This window comes from Talpa occidentalis, unplaced genomic scaffold (assembly GCF_014898055.3).
Source record: "Talpa occidentalis isolate TD23 unplaced genomic scaffold, MPIMG_talOcc4v2.1 talOcc4.4, whole genome shotgun sequence".
Classification (NCBI taxonomy): Eukaryota; Metazoa; Chordata; class Mammalia; order Eulipotyphla; family Talpidae; genus Talpa; species Talpa occidentalis.
Window position 1 is genome coordinate 18,181,034 of NW_023604295.1, and position 20,948 is coordinate 18,201,981.

General features: G+C 35.1%; 1 long non-coding RNA gene across 8 annotated transcripts in view; it reads right to left on the bottom strand.

The window, feature by feature from the left end:
• Window positions 1-20,948, bottom strand: part of LOC119257267 (uncharacterized) — a 422,247-nt gene that overhangs the window by 346,373 nt on the left and 54,926 nt on the right. For all 8 annotated transcript variants that reach the window (XR_008553798.1, XR_008553802.1, XR_008553795.1 and 5 more), the window contains exon 3: window positions 8,105-8,187. This is a non-coding gene — a long non-coding RNA (uncharacterized LOC119257267). The remainder of the gene's footprint in view (window positions 1-8,104; window positions 8,188-20,948) is intronic.

A 20,948-nucleotide genomic window follows, 5' to 3' on the forward strand; every position in this document is an offset into this window, starting at 1 on the left:
TAGGAAAAAAATTAACGTATTTGCAAAATCATGTTCATATGTGTACACAGCCTTTGTTTTCTCCTTGGAGAGCATATGGCAAGAGTCATCTCTTTCACTCAGTGACAAATGCCCTCCCACAGCATCTACTACTTTGACCCTTAATTAGATCTTCCCAGACAATCTAAAATAACTCATGTCTGAGACCCTCCCTGTCTGGATGGGTCCCAAAGGATTGGGCAGCATCAGAAAGCAAGAAAGCATCTTACCATGGGAAGGAGAGTGTGTACAGCAAAATGAGTGAGCAAGCAGGGAATTGAATGAGGTTGCTTAAAAAATGAAAAAGAGAAGGAAAGAAAGAAATTCAAGAAAACAAAGAGAACTCTTCACAAATGAGTCATCAATGTAAAGTGAAAACTGAATAAAGTAGTGTAACTCAAAACTCAAAAACAACATCTATCAGGCTGAGGAATAAGAGTACAGTTTTGCCCAAAGCACCCAGTTCAAAGGTTCTTACTGTTTGTTTGTTTTTTTAATTTGTGTGTGTGTGTATACATCATTGTTCATTTTTGGACAATGTTTGCTTTCTCCTCTTAGGTGTAGTCCCCATAAAATTCCCACCACCAACTCACTTATACACCATCACCATAGTTCCACGAGTTCTTCCCTCCTGTTTTGATCCCTCTGCCTCCTCCTCCACTGCAGAATGTCTCTGATTTATAGTTGCTTGCTAATTTTTTACATATTATTATTATTATTGTTATTATGTTTTCCTGATCCCTTACTTGGTTCCCCTACATTCCTCCTATAAGTAAAATTATTTGACATTTTTTTCTTTTTCCTTCTGACTTATTTTACTGAGCATAATCCCTTCTAGCTCCATCCATGTTGCTGGGAATGGCAAGAGTTAATAAATATATAAGAATAAGATCCTGGGTGTTATCATTTAAACATCTTATTAAAGCAATCAATAAAATGAGTAAAGGAAGTAGAATTTGCAGATTAGAAATAAAAATTAATAAGAAAGGTATAGAAAACAGGGTTACTGAAAAAAGAAATAAATGATTAGAATGGGAATTAAGAAGGAAGAGTAAATGTGGCTCCTGAAAAAACAAAAATGAAATGTATATGTGTAAATGATTATGGCATGTCTTACTATATCAAAAAAAAGTAGTCTTCAGGAAAAAATACACAAAATAATCTAGTGGGAGTGACGATGATTGCAGACGGGACTGATAAAACTAGAGTGGTTGAAAATTATGAGTTTATTTAAGATCAAAGAAAATAAAGAAATTTTCAAATTGCAAGCAAAAGAGAAAAGTCACAGCTTGGGACTAATTGCATAAGTTGAGTTTCTTCTATAGCATGAGGTAAAGCTGATCCCATGTGAAACTGTAAAAGAGGCTAGTGTTGATCTCCTTAGTCGGGGATCTTCAGAGAGACCATAGCTAAATTGGAATATTTTTGCCACATTTGCCTTTGGTCACACATGGGATAATGAGTAGTCCCCACACACCCTCATAGTCAATGGGTCCCATCTGATCTAGTCATTGCTGTAGCTGTTGGCAGCTAAATTTCTCTGGGTCCCAGAAACAGATATAGGAAGATCTAGTAATACATTCAAGAAAGGGAAAGAAATTAGAAACATTATGAGAATATGCTCTGGTATATTAAGGGTCATGTAGATAGCAAGGTTCAGGCAAGAACAAGCATTTAGAAACTCTATCTAGCACTACAGAGAATGTCACTGGGACAAACCAGTGTTTTCTGAACAAATACAAATGAACACACCACATACTTATAGATTGAGGAATGTGGAAACGTCAGCACCTCCCCCCCACCACCACCACCAAGGTCCCTATAGACCTTTTAATTCCAAAAATCTCCTTGAAGACTACAGTACCAAGATACTAATCAAATAAGGGTGAAATACTGTTCTGGAAGAAATGCTTACCAAAAATAAAACAGTATATGTGAAGATTCTATTCACTTCTGTATAACCATTAGAAGGTTTAGATTAGGATATTTAGGAACATTCTGGAGAAATTATGGGTCAGAAGATATCATCCACGGAGACTTCTGCTAGGATGAAGGGTGTCAAGTACAAGTTAGTACTCTAAAAACACTGGCTTACAAACACTTGCGATACTGTACCTGAAACTCTGGTTGTCCACAGTTATTAAAGTTAGGTAGTCCTAAAGAACAAATCTTAGGCCACACAGAACTTTTTTGAGCTCTTGGAATCGATATCCAAATGGCCAGATTTAAGCCTCCAATAAGAAGAGGATATGGAGAGCTACTGAATACAAAGGCAAATAAAGTTCTGTGACTTCAGTTCTAAAATCTTCAATAAAATGCTGTTTTGCAGATCTGAACTGCGATTTAATTAGGTTGGGAAATTGTCATATCTGTCATTTGGTCCCCAATTCTTAGCTATATTAATTAACTTTGCTTTTAACAAAAGGAAATTGATTTTAACTATGGCATATGCTCAAAAGCTATATAGATTTCTGAGATAAAGCACACTGGACTACATTATACAGATATGTTACAAAGTTTGCTCTTTCCCTGATCCCTCTCCTTTTTGAAAACAAAGCTCAAGAAATAGTCAAATGTGGACCTCCCCTGGTGGTGCAGCGGTTGAGCACAGTGCCATGAAGCTGTCCTCAGCCTCTGCAGCGCCAGGTCTGTGGATCCCGGCAGGCCGGCCCGCGAAGGTCCCACATGGCGTGGCGACCTCTTCTGTCTCCGGCTGCTCCCCTCAGCAGTGTATTTTGTCAGTCTGCCTGTTCTGTTCCCCACTCTGTCTCTGGTGAATCCTCTCACCCACCCATGCATCTGGCCTGTACCCCGGTTCTTGTGTAAATAAATAAATAAATCTTTAAAAAAATAGTCAAAGGTGTCAGGATACTTGTACCCACAGAGAACTTTGAAGACCTGCTATGAGGTGTTGTCTTTTTACTTTAACACTTGTCAAACAAGTGAACATGTTAGTGTGCAGATTCCAAAGGAAGCCATAGAGAGTAGAATATGTGTTGAATAAATAAGCAGTGTGTTATAAGTGGATAAAAACAGTAGGACGCAAGTTTATATAAATTTCTCCCAAGAACATGAAATTGGAGCTGTCCTGACAGATAGTATCATAGTCTAGAGAGAGAGACAGTTATAGGATATTGATATAAATGCAAGAATGAACATTTAGGGGAGGGAGGAAAAGTTAACCAGAGGTTTTCATTGAATTACCCTTCATATCCCACTAGATTTTCTACACCAGCAATTGCAAGCCACTTTGAACTGATTCAGTAGGCAATCTGTTTCTCACATCCATGCCTTTCCTCAGATGATCTCCTGTGTTTAGGAAGGCTTGCTACCGTGCTTCATTTTGCTGCTCCTCTTCTTTTTCCAAGTGACTCATTCCTTCTTTCTTTTAAGATTCAGCTGTTACCATTTTTGTTCCTTCTGAGACCTAATGGGGTCCTCCTCCCCAGGGTCCACCTCCACTCTGTGACTACCAGCATTTCACTTATCCTTCCCACTTATTGGTAGAAATTCCATCACTGCCAATTTTGTTTCAGAACTCTCTTCATTCCATTCTCTTATCTTGGTCTTCTTGCCTATGCTTTGACTCAGATTATTATCACCTATTGCTCACTTTCTCTGCTCTTACAACACTCTCTTAACTGATCTCCCAGCTTCTCTTCATCTATAGAATAATCAAAATGCTTCCAGAATTTTCTTCCTAATGAACAATCTCAATTTCCTGCTTGAAGCCTCAATTTCCCCCTTTTTCAGAATAAAAATATCAACTCCTTAACATGGCAAAAATATTCAACTAGGACCTCCCTGGTGGCATAAGGGGTTAAGCAACACACTATGAGGCACTCTGCAGTCTCTACAGCATGAGTTCAATCCCTGGCCAGCCAGGGAGCAACCCATGTTGTGCAGCAGACCTCTCCTGTCTCGCCCGCCGCTCCCCTCAGCAGTGTGTTTTGGACAGTCTGCCTATTCTGTTCCCTACTCTGTCTCTGGTGAATCCTCTTACCACCCACATCTCTGCCCTGTACCCCAGCTCTTGTATGCATAAATATATAAATCTTCAAAAAATAGAAAAAAATATTCAACATGAACTCACTTCATTCTTTACTGTCTCATGACCTTAAATTCTCCAACCCTTAATTTATGGCCCAAGCACATTGTACAAGCAAGCCATGCTCTTTGACATGTGTGTGCCTTCTGCAGCAACATTTCCTTTCCATAAAACAGCATCCCCCTCAGTCATTCTTCCTAAGATTCCAGTTCATTCCTACTCAAGTTTTACTTAATAAATTCTCTGCCTCTGTCAAGCAGAACTATTCACTATATGTTCTATAAGACCACACCAGTTTATTCCTACATCTAACATAGAACTTGTAGTATCATAATTTAGTTGTTGAATTTTATTTCTGTTTTTGGTTTTATGATTTGCACTAATCAAATGTTATTTTGTTCCTTTTCTATGCCAAAAAGATGGTAAGTCCATGGAAGGCAGTGAAACTGCTTTAGGTGTTTATATACTGCTAAATATTATCACAATACCTAACCCTAAGTAGGTAATAAATAGATTGTTGGCAATAGAGAAGAAAGGAAAAGGAGAGAAAGATTAAGACCCATGTGACAGGAGACAGTAGGTAACAAGAAGAGGAGAGAAATAAATGAAGACACTATTGAAAAATCCATGTCTGGGAAAGCACTGATACTTCTGAAAGTGAGCATATTCCTACAGCAGGGACAAAATTATAAGAGATAAAAGTATCCTAAATCAAAGAATTAAAGGATTCCAGCTTTAAGAAGCTTAAATAAATAAACTTCTACTTCTTTCTTCCTTCAAAAATCATCACAAATGATGAAGAAGAAAAAAGAAACTCTATGTTCATTTTTGCAGCTACCAAAACAAATACCAACAGTTGGTTTGAAACATCAAAATTATCATTCTCTTAGAGTTCTAGAGGCCAGAGTTCAAAATCAATTTTACTGGGCTAAAAAAAAATCTTATTGGCAGGGCAATACTCTCTCTCTGGAGGCTCTGTACAAGAATTTGTTTTGAGTTTTCTTGGTGGCTCCATATTTCTTCACATTCCCCTGGTTTATAGTCACATCATTCTAATCATTGCCTCTACCTTCATACCAGTTTCTCTGTGTCAAAATTCCCTCTGCCTCTCTCTTACAAGGACACTTGAAAATGGCACTAAAGACCCACCTGGATAAGCTAGGATCATCTACTCCCCTTAAAATTCTCAATTTTCTAAAAATAGAAGAGGGTCTCCATGGTGGTGCAAGGGATTGAAGCAATCCGCAACTACTACAGCACTAATTCAATCCCAGGCCAGGGAGGTGACTCACATGGTGCAGCAGACCTCTCCTGACTCGCCCGCTGCTCCCCTCACCAGTGTATTTCAGTCAGTCTGCCTGGTCTACTCCCCACTCTGTCTCTGGTGAAACTTCTCATCCCCACCCCCCACATCTCTGGCCTATACCCCAGCTCTTGTATGCATAAATAAATTTAAAAAAATAAAAAATGAAAATGAAAATAAAAATAGAAGACTTTCATAATTCTAAACCATAATATATAAAGGCAATAAAAGGGTGAAACAGTGGCATTTAACTTGGCAGAGTAGAAGAGAGTAGAAGAAAGACAATATAAATGTAAATAGAAAATTACAATTAAAAGTAAGCAAGCATACCCACTTAGTAAGCTCCAAGGAATGGTCAAGCATAGAAACACCAGGTATTGTCAAAAGTGGGGTTGAGGCCATGAGATGAACACATGTTGTTTGAAAGATTATAAGAAGAATAGTTAGACATCTACCTAGGATCCGCTATAAAAGAGTCAGGGGAGTAACCCTTCCCACCTATACAGAAAAGAAACCACACCTGGAGAAACAGACCAGAATGGGCCCAATCTTTAACACAAAGGCAGCAAAGGGACATGGTACCACAAGCGGAGAGGTTACATGAAGGTTTCCAAGCTAAATCCTAGTGTGTTATGCTCATCCCAGTGTGTTATGCCCCCAACAGGAGATAAGGGATCTTTTTCTTTAGTAAGTAAGTAGTACAGAGAAAAATAACCTCAGATGTAGATATTACTATTTTGTGCCCAACAACAAAAAGGTCAACTGTCAACACAATAGGTCAGAAGTGAAGCCAATCTGCTGAAAAGCATCACTCATGCACAGGAATCCTCATTATACTATTAGTGTGGCCTTCAAAAAAATGGTTGAAAATGTGAGGATCATCATTGGGAACATATGAAGTAAAAAATAGAAAAAAATAGTGAATGGAATGAAAGAAGTCAGAGAAATAGAGAATATACAATGAAAAGAATAAAATCTCAAGGAAAGAATATTTTTTCCACATGAGACATGATATCGCTTGGTTAAAAAAAAGATAAAATGCAATTTCAAAAAGAGGGAAAAGCAAGCTGAGAATAAGAAGGATTCATATAAATTTAACACATGAGCATTGAAAGTGAAAAAAGTATTAGAAGTGTGGAAATATAACAAAGTAAATGGAAAAATACAAACATATAGTGGAAATGAAGGAAAAAATTTTAAGTAGATGGACAACGGAAATAATTGACCACTTCAGGAATGGTAATTCTAGAAATGGAGATTTGAGAAAATGCTTTTAAATTTATATAGATGCAATAAAAGGATTCCTCAAAATTATCTATACAAATTTCCAGATAGAAAAACTCAATTCAGTGCCCCAAGACAAAGGATGAAGAAAACATTCTGATAAAATCTATAATACCAGATATAGAGAAGATCAAAAGCTTATTAGGCAGATGATTTACAAAAGATCAAAATCAAAATGATATTGCTCATCTCAAAGACAACATTGGAAGCTGTGTGAAAATAAGAAAATGCTACTAAAATTCTAGGTGAAAATTATTTTAAATCTATAATTCTATTCCCAACAACGACTGGTTCAAGTATCAAGAACAATAAAAATATTTCCCAACATGAAAGTTTGTAAAATGTCACCTGTAGAACCTTTTCCAAAATTTTACCAGGACATGGACACCTTAAAAAAGAGAAAGTCAAATTAAAGGATAATTTACTGAATAACAGAGGCTACAACATCACAAAATTAAAAGCAAAATTCCAGGTTACCAGCCTTCAAGATCCTGAATTGTATCTTTTTATAGGCTGTTTTAGAGAAATGACAGACAAAATAAAAAGGAAGAAGAGAAGTTGCGGGAAGGAACTTTTCAAGGAAAAAAAAAAGGAAAAGAATTGGGAGATTATCTGACCAACTTGTTATTGCTGAAATTTGTATAGAAAAGCATCTTATATAGATTTTGGAATTTTGGGGGAAACTTAACAAAGAAAGAAAGAAAGGAATAGGAACAGAAAGAGGGAGGAAAGTTAGGAAGGAGGCAAAACTAGGTAAAAAGAAAAATAAATTAATTATTGGCACTAAGTAAATTAAAACCAAAAATTCTATATAATAAAAAAGAATAATATCATTAGGTTCAAAAGTAAATACTATTTGTATAATCTTAAAAATTAAAGATGCATAAAAGGAGACCAATTAAACTCCCATAACAATTGTTTATTCTTTTACATTCTGCTACCCCTAAATTTCAATCTCCTCATTTATAATATCAAACTTATGTGTTCATTTTTAGATTTAAAGTAATAAAGAACCATAATTTGGAAAAAAAATAAAAATGCAGATATGGATTTAAACTAAAATAGTGATACTATACTCTCTGAAAGAGTAAAGAATTTAAAAAAAAATCTAAATCTTCATCTATAATAATAAAGTTTAGCAACATCCAAGTTGGGGAATAATGAGAAAGCCATAGCACATTAAAAACAAAGAAAGAAAAAACTATTAAAGAAGTTTTAAAGTAATTGCCTTTCTTCAGTGATACCTCAGGTTTTATTTATTTAGATTTTTAACTTTTAACATTTAAACCTTATTTTCTCAAAAAGAAAAAAGAATTTCTGAGAATATTTCTGTTCATCATGACAAATAAATCATAAAATAGTTTCCTGGAGAATTCTATAAATCAAGTATGGTAAATAGTTTCTTTTATAAAGGGACTATGCATTCTTAATGTTATCTATGTTAGTTATACCTGTTTTCCAGGATGGTAAATTTTCTTCAAGTGAAGAACTGGTTTGCAATATTGCTTTTCATCTTCACATCACCATGGGTGATCTAAATAAAACAGATGAAGAGAAATACATTAACTGGTAAATTCAGAATTAGCATTCATTTAAAAACTTTCTCTAGGTAGACTAATGTTGCTTTTATAAACAAACATATGATGTTACAAACCAATGTTACTTCAATAAAAATTTTCTAAAATAAGGACTTATGTATCTTCCTTAACTCTAAAACTAATTCAAAGCAAAATAATATCGTTCAGAGTTTAAAGGGCCCTTTAAAAATCATACTCCCACCAAACACACAGAGCAAAGTAAAAATTTACAAAACAGGATGAGATTCTCAATTATTATTTCTGGAGAGCATCCTAACCCGATGTTTTTCCTCCTGCCATTCTTAAGAGAAAATACATTATCCACAACAGGTCAGGCCAAGTCCTACTTATTTCCTCAGGAATAAGGGTCAAGCCACATTCAGTATCCTTGGGAAAGTGGCCTAAAATTACCAAAAAGGCCATCTCAGTAAGACATCCGGAAGCACAACTGCTTTCATTGACACAATCATAATGAAAACAAAATGCTCTCGAACTCTGTGCTTTGTGAACCATGCTTTGAAAAAATATTACACAGGCCTTGTTTTGACCACTCAAGAGAAATCAAAGTTACTTTATGGCTCTACAAGCATCTCAGCCCTACTGATGTTATGATTCTAAAATCAGGAGCATGATCCTTAGACACAATCAGTCAGTATCTGCTAAGGCAAAGTTCGAAAAAAAACCTTTAAAATACCCTCTTTGTTCCTGACCCACTATGGGAATTTATGGTATGCGACATCAAAGAAGAATATTCAGGTCACCTCTGTTGGATATGGCCATGTGGGTGTATGATTTAAAACTTGCAACAGGGAACCCAACAGATTCCTGTTTCAATCTGGCCTCATCGTCAATTCCTCCAAAGGTGATCCTTACTGATAATCAAAGGAGAGGTCTCAGATCATTTTCAGATTGGTCCTCAGAAGAGTGGTTTCAAATGGTCAAATACTCCAATTCCTTTAGGAAATGACCAATAAAAAAGCAGGCCAAAATCTTGGTAGCACGAAGGAAAAAAAAAAATTTCTGAGAATATTTCTATTCACCATGAAAGAAATGAGAAGTCCAGCTGTTCAGTCACAGCTGGACTATGTGTGGAAGTGAACCATAACACTCAAGGAGCTAAAGGTTTTGATGCTATTAAGACAGTTTGATAGGATGAAGTTTCACAGTGAGCACTGTGATCAACCATTTTAACTGTTAACTAAGATCAGTGTATCCCATTGAGTGTTCAGACCCTCAAAGGAATGGGTCACTTGTGTCCAAGAATTCAAAGGTTACATCTTACAACAAATATTGTTGTAAAAGATATTAAAACACGGTAGTCTGGACTAGTAAAAGAAGAAGAAGAAGAAGAAATAAATTGGTAAATGCAACATAAGAAAAAGAGAAATAAAAATACAAGATTTTGGAATTTGAACAAAGCTTTCATTTTAATCATCTTGAAGTTTCCTTCAAACATATCTTACTTAAGCCACTTGCAACTTGATTTTCTTTCTTTTTTCAGGTCAAAATTAAATGTTCATATTTATAGCTATAGTTATAAAATACAATGTTTACATTATTTTAAGGAAGGAAAGAGATCAAGAAGACAAAAATTCCCTAAGACCAACAAAATTTAGAAAGTACCCTGGAGAGTCAAAGAAGAATCAGGAAGTCACTGCATCTCGCACAATGAAATACCTATCACAGCAATAAGAGAAGCAATAACAAACACTTCTATAGTCACTATGGACCAGATACTATTGTGAGTATTTTATATGCATTCACTCATTCTATCCTTACAAGTATAGAATCATTCCCATTTTATGTTGTCTATGTTCCTCTGTCCCTTTTGGGAGGAGAATGGAAATATCTACTCAGAGGCATAAAAAGTACTAGGCCTCCCTGGTGGCACAGCACCGCGCTGTGAAGCAGTCCGCAGCCTCTGCAGTGTGGGTTCCATACCAGCCGGCCGGTGAGAATCCCACATGGTGAAGCAGACCTCTCCTGTCTTGCCTGCTGCTCCCCTCAGCAGTGTCTTTCATCTGTCTGCCTGTTCTGTTCCCCCCTCTGTCTCTGGTGACTCCTCTCACCCTCCCGCACATCTGGCCTGTACCCCGGTTCTTGTATGAATAAATAAATATTTCTTTAAAAAAATAGTATATCATGATCATTGCATTATTTTTGCTTCATAGAGCAATAGCAGAATGAGTCATTAGGTGAATGTTGTATTTCTCTGGTCGTTATTACAAAAACCTACTTTTGGAAGGATGCATCACCATCTACAGCTTTAACAGGCTTTACAGGTGTTTGATCTAAGATGAGATGTTAGAACTATTTCTGCCAGTTCATTAAATCCCAGGAACATACATCAAAAGAGGTGTGCACCTATAACCCTAAATCACATAGTGTTGTAAACCCACGTGACCGCAACAAAAAAAAAAATATAATCTTTAAAAATGTGTTCATACTTCATTGCTCTAAGAAGGTGCAGACAGAGGTGGACCCAACAGGGGGCAATTATCATAGTCCTTATTCATAAAGATAGTGACTCCAGGATATGTAATGTGATTTGCTACTTTCCTTTTATTCAAATTGTGGTGTCACCTGCTTCGCACCTCTCAAATTGCAGTCACTGGTAACAATCTCTCTGATTATGAAGACCACAGCAGCCTCTAGGAAATCACTTGTGCCTCTCTCTAGTTTACCTCCTACTAACTGGAGATTCTGTGTGTGTTACAGTCTAAGTCAATCCTATGCTACAGCACAAATCCTCCGAGATCAAGAACCAGGTCTTCTATTTTAAGTTTTAATTTCCTACAGCTTGCACCTAAATCTAATGTGAGGGTTGACAAAAGAACCAGCATCTTTTTTTTTTTTTTATTTAGCATAGTATTAGAGGCTTCTGTTTGTCTCATAATGCATTTTAAGAGATTTATGCTGACCTTGTGAAGAAATATTATCCAATCATCTAAAGCTTTTATTTTTTTCTTTCAGTACTTAGGGGCTTGGCTTAGAATAAAATGATAAACAATAGATAGACACTATTTGCAGAGTACCTTCTGATGTGCTTATCAGTAATTCTGCAAGTTACCTCTGTATTTATGGGCTTAGTAGACCTCTTTTGTAATCTGCTTATGCTACACAGGAATAGAGTGAGGGTGGAAATTAGCTTCAGCCATGTTATTTCATTTAATTTTTTTAAAAACTGGATTGCTTTCTAAGTGATACCAAATCTGAGATAATATATTAAACATTGACTCTCTTAAGCTAAGCTCAAAGTTTATTTTTTGAAGATATTTTCCCCAGTGAATACTCAAGTGGTCTGAAAAAAAAAGTCTTCAATTTTAGGAAAACATAAAACTGTATAAACTAGGAAGTATCAACCATGCACAGAATAAAATGCATCACATAAAAATTCAACTTGAGACACATAACTCTTTTATGTTCATGACCAACTTGAAAATATAGCAAGCCTTTCTAAAAATGCCTTCATTATTGATATGGCTAATAATTTCTATTATTGTAAATTATGATTCACAGTAACTCATATTTACATTCATTAATATTTTGCTTATAGGAAAAATTCACAATTTCCAATTATGAATATATACATCATTTTAAATACATAAAAATGGAAAAACATTGTAAAGGAGAACATTGCACCTGAATTATACAGGCACATAAATGCATAATTACGGCCCATTATGTAGTGAACTGCGTGACAGCTATCTAAAAGCATAAAAATTACCATGACCCATTCCTTGCTGGCAAAAAGACAGGGAAAATGAAATAGATGTACATATAGAGAAAACTGAGTGCAAAAAAACACATTTTGGAGCAAAAGGGGGATAGATGTAATCTATAGTTCATTATTTTCTACTGGAAAGACTTTGGGATACTAACTTAAATTCACCAGTCATAGATTCTCTACCTGTGTAACAAACATGATAGTTCCTCAACCCTGGGCTGCTATGGGAGTTAAATAAGAGATAAGATCTAGAAACCTGAGCAATATCTCTAGAAACCTATTGTCATTCATCAGATATACATTCCTTTTCAACTCAACATACAGATATATCAGTCATTTCAAGAGACAAATGTGTTATCTTATTTGAAAGAAAAGAAGACTTACATATTCAAACATCATTTTATAGAGAAGTAATAGCATTTTAATGGACCTTTAGCACAAGAAAAAAATGGAGCAATATAAAAGGTGTTTGGAGAAAATAAATGGTGTGTACACAAAAGTAAAAGTATAAGTGAAATAAATCATGGGTGGAACACATATAATTGGAAAGATGAGGCTGAATAGAGTTAGGATTTATGTGAAAAAGTAATCACATATAAAAGAAGTAAAAGTGGAAGGTTCAGGACAGAACCATGGATTACAAGTGGAAGAAGGAAGCCATCTTGGGAAACCAATGAAACCTTTTGAGTAGGACAAAAAACCCACTTCTTCAGAGTAAGTATTGCCGTTCTTATCACACTCACTTATTAATATTCTAACAATGAAGCTTTTTCTATTGTAAATGTTTTTTCACATCATTGCAAATAAAAATCTAATTATCATTCAGATTTTAATTTTTTCATATCAGACATTTCCTAAATGGCATTACTATATTTTGCTCAAAAAAAATATTATATAGTGATTTTAACAAATGGCCAATAAGGCAACCAAAATCTTCTCAAGATATTATTTGTAAACATGCAAAATTTGTACCGGGCATAAAATAAAAATGCACATTTTCAGTCTAATACTGCATAAAATGACTATGGTTTGGGAAGCAGAGGGGATCACTAAGAACACTGTAATGGATTTTTTATGAAGTTCTATGAGATTCTTCAGACACAAGAAAAGCTCTTTGTAATAACCATAAGTTATATATATATATGTGTGTGTGTGTGTGTGTGTGTGTGTGTATTATACTTATTACTGTAAGAACATTTTTTATTTACCTGAAAGATTTTTCTAGACAAAGAGTTACAAAGTCTAAAAAGGGCCTCCAGACATTCTATTTTACTTATTCTTTTCTCCTTTCACAATTTTACCCTATTTAAGGTAACAGGATCTTTCTGTTTTCAGTGTATGACACATCTATTTTCCCATCCCCCATATGTTAGTCTTGCAACTCTGTTTCAAATGATGATTTAACTAACCCAGGGGCTGGAGGAAAAATAATTTTTGTATTCAGAACAAATTGTAACAAACATATCTGGGATTGACCAAATCCTGTAATGCTATTCACTTTTGAAAATGCAGATGAAAAAAACTTACTTTCACTGAAGAAAATTAAAGAATAACAAAAGCTCATTTCATGTGAATACAACATATAAAGATAATACAATTATGATATTAATTCAATTCTCTTGCACTGATGCAAGATTTCCTGGACTTAAGCAGGAGTAGGAAAGAGTAAAATTAATTCCATAAAATGATGAAAACTGTCTTGTAATACCTCACTATTGTAAATAATATCAGTATTACTCATAGTGTTCCAATAACAACTGACCATGGAAATCCAATATAATCAAAAAAAAATTATAACAATTTTTTTTTTATTTTTATAGTGTTTATACTCTGATTTTAAAAGCCTGTATCACTGCTGACTTTACTCTAATATCAAGAATAGATTGCATTTTTCAGTGAATTTTCATTTTAAGGCATTTTTAAAATGCACTTCATACATAATAAAAAATAGGTCTGAAAAGAAACCACTGAAAATGTTGATGACAGAGAAATCTGCTATAGTAGAGAAGGCAATAGCTTCCCAAATTGAAAAGAAGTATATAAATATTAGCAGAATCTACAGAAGATCCATAAAGATTAATAAAGTCCAATAAAAATAATATATATGAAATGGTGTTAATGAGGTTTATTTTCAAATTGGGTAGTGTGTTGAGCTCAGGGAATGACTTGATATTCTTTAAACTGCTAAAAGAGGCATCGCTAGAAAGTCCTTTAAATGAATGCATGGGCAGGAAGCAGGTAGAGAGAGAAAACTTACCATTTTAAGAATAGAAGGGACAGAAAGTAGGATAAAACATTGGCATTCAGTTAGAACAAGAAGTGGTGATTTAACATGAGGAGATCTGAATGTGCTTTTAGGTTCAATCTTATTGAAATAGAGATATTGGCAATAGAAAAATGTATGTTCTTTGTAGAAGTGTTCCAAAAAGAAGTAGCATCAGAAGGAGCATATTTTACGAGCTTCCTCTATTACACAACAGCAACATCAAAAACAATTTATGGAACACTTACTCTACATGAGGCCATACTCTCTATTAACTCATTTAGCCTTCAACATAGTCACAAGAGAGAATGTGGCATTATTACTCAAAACCTACTGCACAGCCCAAGAAACTTTGTCAAAATCACAACTAGTCAGTGGCAAAACCAAGATCTGAACTTAATGTGGTTTCAGAGATTACACTGGCAATGTTTCACAGCTCTCAATATTACACTTTTTAAAGATTTATTTATTTATTTTATACAAGAACTGGGGTACAGGCCAGATGCGCGGGAGGGTGAGAGGATTCATCAGAGACAGAGAGGGAAACAGAACAGGCAGACTGACGAAATACACTGCTGAAGGGAGCAGCGGGCGAGACAGGAGAGGTCTGCCACGCCATGTGGGACCCTCGCCCGTCGGCCGGGATCGAACCGGCACTGCAGAGGTTGCAGACAGCTTCACAGAGCGGCCCTCAACCACCTGTTCCAACAGGGAAGGCCCTCAATCTTATTTTTAATTTGAGTTTATAAATGGATTATAACTCTGTGCCTCAGGGTTTGTGTTAGAGTATGAAGGGTCCATATATTTATTCACAAAACTAAAGAAAATGGAAAAGACAGGTTGGGAAAGATACAGGAGATACCAAAATCTCCCAAAATTGAAGAGGATCTATCCTTTCAAAAGGCCTACTCAATGTGGTTAATGCTATCATTTAAACCTCATAAATTATTTACTGAAAATAAATTACTTTAGAAGGTAAACACTGACAAGATTGTTGGCACATGATTGAAACTGTTGGAGAAGCTCCTAAATGACTAAATTAGATCATCTGGGCACACTCAAAGGTTCTGAAATCCCAGAAACAATTTCTCATCTCCTTTCCTTACAAACAAAAAAAACCGTTAATTCATAGTGTGAATTTTAATAACTCATAAGAAGTTCAAGTTTCTGAGGTAACATTATAAATTGTCTTAGACATTATGCACTAGTCACCTCTCCACTATTATTTTCTGTAATTTGTCATTACTTTCCATAATACATATATTCCACAATCCCAAACATTCCATAAACTGGCATGTCACCTTTGTTTCAAATGTACTTTTGGAATGCCTACTCAGCTCAAATGCCAACTCCTCTCTGAATATTTCTATGACTTCTCTATCAGAGCTTTTCCTATTTCCCTGCATAGCCAAACATGTATTATATATAAATACTGCTTTATACATATTTATAAAACTATATGTTAATTGTCTCTTTCAGTCTACTCAATCAATCCGGGCACAAATGTTTGTTGAGTAACTGGTCTGCACCAGTCACACTTGAAGCAACCTATGCCAAGGACTATTTATCATTTTGTCACTTTGGGAGCAGGGGGTTGATGGTGGTGATGGTCGTATTTTCTATTGACTCACTCATTGCCCACAATATAGTAGCCATTAATTAAATATTTGTTGAACTCAAGTATCTAAAAGAACCTCAGTGAACATCAGAGTTAACAAATAATTATTTAAAAAGAAGTGATCTTATGTTTGCCTAGGGAGAAATAATTGGATGTAGAAGAGAATATAGATGTAAAATAGCAGAATTTTAAATCTGGCAGGCTTCCTGATCTGGAACTTTTATTATGTTAATTAGAAAGGGTGTAATGAAGAAAGACCATTTTGTTGCTTTTAATTCCTTCCTTCAAGTTTTTTTTGCTTTTTTCTTTTTTTTTCTTTTGCAGATTTTAATGTCCTCTAGACCACCAAGTTAGACTCACAGATTATTTAAACTGAAAACTTCAAGGGTGATTTGAAGTCATCCAGTACAAATTCCACCACATTTTACAGATGAGGAAACTGTGTCCCAAGAGATTATTAAAATTGGAGAAGAATCCAGGCCTGTTCTCCCAATGTGTCCCTCTTAGTAGATTGTCATGTATATATTTTTCCTCTTTCAAATTTTATTCTCCAGATTCAGTGGAGATTGGTAGTAAATTTTCAGTTAGGTGGGAGCATTGTCTGTTAGGAGAATTGAAAGATTTGATGGTGAAAAAAATCTCCCTTCTTTTTGCATTCCAAGATCTGTCCTAAAGTTGTCATCTTTTATAACATAAAACTCCTGAGAAATCTACGTTTGGCTAACAAGAAGAAAAGAGAGTTCAGATAACACCTTTATCTTTCCCTGTTCCTCCATTTGTCTCCAAATTTATGAAAATTCAAATCTGTTAAGTTGGATTCATATTTCTCTCTCTCCTCTCTCTCTCTCTCTCTCTCTCTCTCTCTCTCTCTCTCTCTCTCTCACACACACACACACACACACACACACACACACAGATTTTTCACACTATGTGAAACAAACATTTCCACTCCTTTTATCTGGAAAATTCCCTTAAACTCCTATGTTTTATGGTTGGTAGTGATTCATTTATCAGGTTCTCTTTTGATACAGTGCAGACTGATCATGATTAATGTGTTTATCTGCTAACTGCAGGAAAGGCAAGTTGGTTTAGGCAGGCAAGTCATTGTGCCCTCTTTATTAATTAATCATTTGTTCTAAGAGTTCTAACCTCCTGGTTGTTTACATTTTGAAAGAAATTTAACATCATTTTTTTTGTTCTAAAAAATTACTTTAGCGACTACCGATTTAATTTTTAGTCATTTGAATAAAAGTTAAAGAGAAGTTCCTTCTAATTCTGAAAGGTGTGCACAAGTGTAGTGTGGGGAAAGAATTTTTGAATTTTTGAAGCCCAGAACTGGAGATAAAGTGGTGACACTTACCATAGCGTGAGGGGGATCTGGTTTTAAGTATCTACATTTGAACTTAGCACTGAATCTCAGATAATCCAAAGGCAAGGGTATAAAAGGGCAGAAAGCTATGTGTGCTTTGCTGCCTGTGCTTACCTTCCAGTGTCCAGGATCCAACTTCCATTCTTTCCATTTCTAGGAAACTTACTTTTGATCCCATTGCTGAGACCACAGCCCTCTTCCAATCATCTAGTCTCTTGCCTTCATCTTCTTACAGTATTTTTTAGCACCAGTATTTACAGTACTTTTTTAGTACTTGCTGAAAATATACACAGTTTTCTCCATGAAACCAGCCCACTGCCTGGCACTGTGTCTTGAAACAAATTGCTATGTCATTCCAGTCCAGTAGGCAACGTGCAATTTCAAAAACAAATTCAGCTGCAACCGGTTTTAAAACATCTTACTAGGTTACTTTTCTGTCTTACGTCACCCAGGTTTCCAGAAATCTACTCAAAATGCCTAATGAGGCAATAAATTCCTTTATTGACTGTTCAGAATGTGGAAACAAATTGGAGTGACTCATTCACGCCTTTTCTTAACCCTCTTATTCAGCAAAACAGTTTATTTTGCTAAAAGAATAGGGGGAAAAATAGCTGACAATTTAGAAATAAACTAGGTAGGCCCACCCTCTTTTGTGCCTCTAGGACATTCAGGACTATCTTTTTTGCATGAGTATATGTTACAGTTTAATTGAAATTGTAAAAGAGAAAAATTTTGGCTTACTTGTCATCCTTGTGAAAATAATTCCCAAGTTTCCTTTTTCACTTATTATAAATTATTAGTCCAACTCATTTTTTATGAAGTTTTCTAGTTTTGATTTTGTTGGCTTTATTATGCTTTTTGTTTATTTTGTTTTAGGTGCAATGTTCCATTCAGTAATTATCCACAGAAGTTTATTTGCTTGGGAGGTAACCTTAAAAGCAAGTTTTTACTTAAAATGCTTTGTAAAGGATAGAAAATAACACAGTAAAGAGAAAAGACCTGAAAGTGTGCATTTCTCTCTATAGTTTGCTTAAACAAATACTTGAATTATTTACATTGGAAATATTTCCTTTAAAATATTCAAATTATTTACATTCCCTCAGCACATTCTACATAATAATGGGTAAAGTATTAAAAAAAACTACTTTGGGGATTAAATACTTAACATCCACATGAAGCAAAATCTGTTCATCTTACATAGTGGATATACATGTGCAAAGCAATATGGTTATAGTTAAAAGTAAGCTTAGAGCAAACCTAATTCAGCTTCTTGATTTACAGATATTGAAAGAATGGATAGGGAAATAAGGGGATTTAATGAACGTCACTAGAAAGTGGATATTGGGTGCCACATCTGGAACTCCTATCTCCAAAGCCCCGAGTACTTAATACAAGACTGCATTCTGGCCTCACTTTTCACACTCAACCTGAAAACACCATGTGGTATTAGTTTCTTTCCCATTCACTCATTCATAAAAAAACAAGTCTTAAAGGCAGGCATGGGGAGAATTGGGGATGATCATCTCTGTTGTGAAATGTTGAGAATCAGCTCTTATTTTCGCCTTTAAAATAGTGGCCTTCCTCTTAGTTAAAAATAGTGCATCATGTTCCCCTTTTCTGTTTGAGTGGAACATGTGCACATATGGAAGAACAGAAATGTAACCCCAAAACATTAAAAAAAATTAAAAATTTTGATCTTCTAAACTACTTGCTTTGAGGGTAGAATATTAACACAAATTTGAATGTGCTGAGGAAGCACAAAGGACACAGCATCCATCATAATTTCTAGGATACTAGGGATCAGTAGTAGTCCTTGCTATACAATCTTTACTTAAGTTCTTAGAATTCCACAAGAGGAAGAATACTTAAGAGAGAATATAGATAATTTACAAATAGGAGACAACTGAATATATAGTTATTTATTTTGAATTATCAAAAAAGAATGGGACATTAGCTTTTACCTTCTTATAAATTAGGATTTGCATCCATGTATCTAAATAATATTTATCATAGAATTATGAACTCCTAAAACTAGATAGGACCTTAGATATTCCTTAACCTTAACCTCTGCATCTTATAGATAATACCAAGGAAAATTGTCTATTGAATAGCACCTAGAAGTGTAGTAAGAAAGAGTAAATATCTTATTACCTAATTTCATGTATTTTTCTTCACTATGCAGCTCTGTATCATTATGAGTATACACAAATATTCTTTTGTAAATAATTTGAGTTGTTAAAAGTAAAGGTACCAGAGTGAACTAATTCTATCCAAGGTTCTCATTGACAAAATCACTCTCCTAAGTAGCATGAAGTTACAGAATAAAAAAAGCTTACTGAGGGGGCATCCCTGGTGGCACAAGGGTTAAGTCTCAGAACTATGAAGATATCGGCAGCCACTGAAGCATGAGTTCAATCCCCAGACAGGGAGCTGACCCACATGGCACAGCAGACCTCTCCTGTCTTGTCCACTGTTCCTCTTAGCAGTCTATTTCAGTCAGTCCACCTATTCTGCTCCCCACTCTATCTCTGGTGAATCCTCTCACCCCTCACACCTCTCGCCTTTATTTATGCATACTCCTGTATGCATAAATAAATAAAATAAATCTTTAAAAAAAAGGCTTCCTGATCATCACAATGTGTTAATTCCACTCTAGTGTCAACATGCTAATGGAAACCATTGACACTATCACAAATCATGTGCTTCAAAAAAACCAGCATGAATGGGGATACATTTTTTACAAATAGGAGCAAAATTACTGCAGCATTCATTCTTTTTATTGAATCACTATAGTAGAAAACATCATGATCCAAATTAAAGGTAACTACAAATAGGTAAATCATACCAAAAAAAAAAATTATTCTTGAAAAGAAATGGACTTGGGTTGTAACAATTCAACCGGAAAATAAGTTTTCTGAAATATTTTCCTTAGTATGCCATTTTCCACAGAAAAGAGTCATTTTGGTTGAGATTTAGAAAGCTATTAGGGCAGAGTGTGAACTCACTGCTGTGTACCCAGTTCTAAATAGTATAGAGTTGTGAGTGACCTGAAAACATGGACATCTTGAGATGCCCCAACTCCAATCGTTACATACAGAACACACCTCCAGTTACACTTCTCTATACAGTACTTCTCAGAAACTCCTTGAACCTGTAAAACAGATGACCATTTAAATTTAATATGAGGATAAATATTACACTGATAATTCTTAAAGCCTTCAAGATTCTTTTCATCAAGGGCTCATCCAGTGGTCCACAGTAGGTAAGATCTGTTTACTTGCTTTTAGTAAGTAGGACAAGCAGCCAACAAGACTAAGAGTGAGAAATATGACTCCGCAATGGAGGTTTCACTGCGTAGCTTTTTTGTGATTTTAAATGAGACACTCACCCTCCTGAGCACCACTTTACTTACTTATATAAATAAAAGTGTTTTGGACTTAGTCATCTCTAGGTCATGCTTTAAATAATTCATATTCTAAGTATTTTATCAGAAAAAAAATGACATTTATGGACCTTGCATGGTAGATACTGTGTACTTAATGTCATTTATTTAAAAATTGCTTTATTGATATTAGAACTAGGACAAGTTTATCAGGTAATCCAAATCCAAAATTTACTTTTCATTTCTTTTCTAAGGTACCCTAACCATATTCAAAATGATAATTTTTTTTTAAAAAAGCCACTGCTCAAGTTATAGACTACTAACAAAAGAATAAGGATTGTCTGATACATTTTATGTTT